The 2,891-nt window shown below is 44.2% G+C and overlaps 1 protein-coding gene across 1 annotated transcript in view; it reads right to left on the bottom strand.

The window, feature by feature from the left end:
• RAD17 (RAD17 checkpoint clamp loader component) overlaps nt 1-2,891 on the bottom strand; it is a 47,485-nt gene that overhangs the window by 12,411 nt on the left and 32,183 nt on the right. The window lies entirely within an intron of this gene.

The following is a 2,891-nucleotide window of genomic DNA, read 5'->3' as shown; positions in this document are numbered from 1 at the left end:
CAAGAGAATAGCTTAAGCCCAAGAGTTGGAGGTTGCTGTGAGTTGTGATGATACAGCACTCTAAATCTATTGTATGGCAGTGCCTGTGGTTTAGTGGGTAGGGTGCCAGCCACATACACTGAGGCTGGCAGGTTCGAACCTGGCCAGACCAGGTAAAGCAACAATGATGATTGCAACAACAAAAAAAATAGCTGGGCGTTGTGGCAGGTGCCTGTAGTCCAAGGTACCGTGTTTTCCCAAAAGTAAGACCTACCCAAAAAATAAGCCCTAGTAGGATTTCTATGCATTTGTTAAATATAAGCCCTACCCCAATAATAAGACCTAGTGATGGGCATGGCTATGCAGCGTATCTGCATAGCCACGCCCTGCATTTCGGTGTGGAGTGGTAAGGAAGACTGGAATACCTTTTATGTGCCACAGCTCCTTTCTCCAAGCCGTTTGCACTTGCGTGGGTGCGCATGTGGTAACTTTGGTTGCAGGTATCCTATTGCACACGTGCAAACAGCTAGGGGAAAGGAGTTCATGCATCACTAGTGCCAGCCCCACCAACAAAGTTGGCTACCCCTGTCAGGTTCCAGAAGAAGATGACTTAACTGTATTTGAATAAATGTAGATTATTGTATTATACTTAATAAAAATGAGATCCCCTGAAAATAAGCCCTAGTGTGTCTTCTTGAGAAAAAAATAAATATAAGACAGTGTCTTATTTTCGGGGAAACACAGTACTTGGGAAGCTGAGGCAAGAGAATCACTTAAACCCAAGAGTTTGAGGTTGCTGTGAACTGTGATGCCACAGCACTCTACCCAGGGTGACAGCTTGAGACTTTGTCTCAAAAAAAGAAAAAAAAGTATATACTTTGTAGGCCCCTCATTTCTGGCCTGTAATTTCTCTACATGTATAGCTGTGGAGACTAAGAGCATTATTAGGTGAAATAACTTATTCAGATGGTTAGAGGCAAAGAAAGGATGTTTTTTCTTTTTGTTTTTTTAAAATTAATTGAAATAGACATTATCCATATCTGTGTTATAGAATATGATGTTTCGAAATACATATATGGGCTCAGTGCCTGTGGCTCAAGTGGCTAAGGCGCCAGCCACATACACCTACGGTGGCAGGTTCCAATCCAGCCCGGGCCCGCCAAAACGACAACGGCTGCAACCAAAAAATAGCCAGGCGTTGTGGTGGGCGCCTGTGGTCCCAGCTACTTGGGAGGCTGAGGCAAGAGAAAAAAAAAAGAAATATATATATGTGGTAGAATGGCTAAATCAAGCTAATTTTTTTTTTTTTTTAAGACAGAGCCTCAAGCTGTTGCCCTAGGTAGAGTGCTATGGCATCACAGCTCACAGCAACCTCCAACTTCTGGGCTCAAGCAAGTCTCCTGCCTTCACCTCCCAAACAGCTGGGACTACTGTGGTGGGCGCCTGTGGTCCTAGCTACTTGGGAGGCTGAGGCAAGAGAACTGCTTGAGCCCAGAAGTTGGAGGGCGTACCTGCCCCAACGCCCAGCTATTTTTTTGTTGTTGTTGCAGCTGTCATTGTTTTTGGGTGGGCCAGGGCTGGATTCAAACCTGCCAGCTCAGGTGTATGTGGCTGGCGCCTTAGCCACTTGAGCTATAGGTGCCGAGCCTGTGTTTTCAAATCTTAAGTTTTTTTCCTTTAAAAAAAAAAAAAAAAGACATTTTAGAGCATTCTTTTTATGTCTTATTATTTTATTTTTTGTTGAGACAGTCTCAAGCTGTTGCTGTGGGTAGAGTGCTGTGGCGTCCTAGCTCACAGCAACCTCCCACTGTTGGGCTTAAGCAATCCTCTTGTCTGTTTATCTATTTTTAGTAGAGATAGGGTCTTGCTTTTGCTCAGGCTAGTCTCGAACCTGTGAGCTCAAGCAATCCACCTGCCTCCGCCTCCCAGAGTGCTAGGAATACAGGTGTGAGCCACCGTGCCTGGCCTTATAAGTCTCAGAAAATTCTAGAAATTATTTTATTAAGAATGAAACAGCCAGGGGCAGTGGCTCACACCTGTAATTCTAACATTCTGGGAGGCTAACATGGATAGACTGCTCAAGTTCAGAAGTTCGAGACCAGCCTGAGCCAGAGTGAGACCTTGTCTCTAAAAAAGAAAGGTGGGGGGCAGCACCTATGGCTCAAAGGAGTAGAGCTCCAGTCCCATATGCCGGAGGTGCCAGGTTCAAACCCAGCCCCGGCCAAAAACTGCAAAAAAAAAAGAAAGAAAAAAAGCTGGGCATTGCAGCAGAAAGCCAGAGAATCACATAAGCCCAAGGGTTTGAGGTTGTAGTGAGCTCTGATGCCACGGCACTCTACTGAGTGCGACAAAGACTCTGTCTAAAAAAAAAGAATGAAACAGTTCTCTCTTTTTAGGAACTTTTGTTGTTGTTGAGACAGAGAACCACCCTATGCCCTAAGCAGAGTGCAATGGCGTCATAGCCCACTGCAACCACAGACTCCGGATTGTGGGCATCCTGCTGCCTCAGCCTCTGGAAGCTGCTGAGATTATAGTTGCTCACTGTGGTGCCTGGCTGGGTTTTTCTTTTTCTTTCTTTCTTTTTTTTTTTTTTGGAGACAGAGTCTTATTTTGTCATCCTCAGCTGAGTGCCATGGTGTCATTCCTCATACCAACCTTAAACTCTTGGGCTCAAGCAATTCTCTTGCCTCAGCCTCCTGAGTAGCTGGGACTACAGGTGCCTGCCATAACACCTGGCTATTTTTTTTTCTTTTTAATTATGGAATGCTTGCATATACATAATGACATATCTTGGTGATGAGACCCAAAACTAAACATGAAATTCATTTTGTTTCCATATATACCTTATATACATCCCTTGAAGGTAATTTATACAACATTTTAAATGATTTTGTGCATGACACGAAGTTTAT

This window comes from Otolemur garnettii, unplaced genomic scaffold (assembly GCF_000181295.1).
Source record: "Otolemur garnettii isolate 467f Iridium unplaced genomic scaffold, OtoGar3 scaffold00017, whole genome shotgun sequence".
Classification (NCBI taxonomy): Eukaryota; Metazoa; Chordata; class Mammalia; order Primates; family Galagidae; genus Otolemur; species Otolemur garnettii.
The sequence above is the reverse complement of the archived record's forward strand: the minus strand, read 5'-3'. Positions and strand labels throughout refer to the sequence as shown.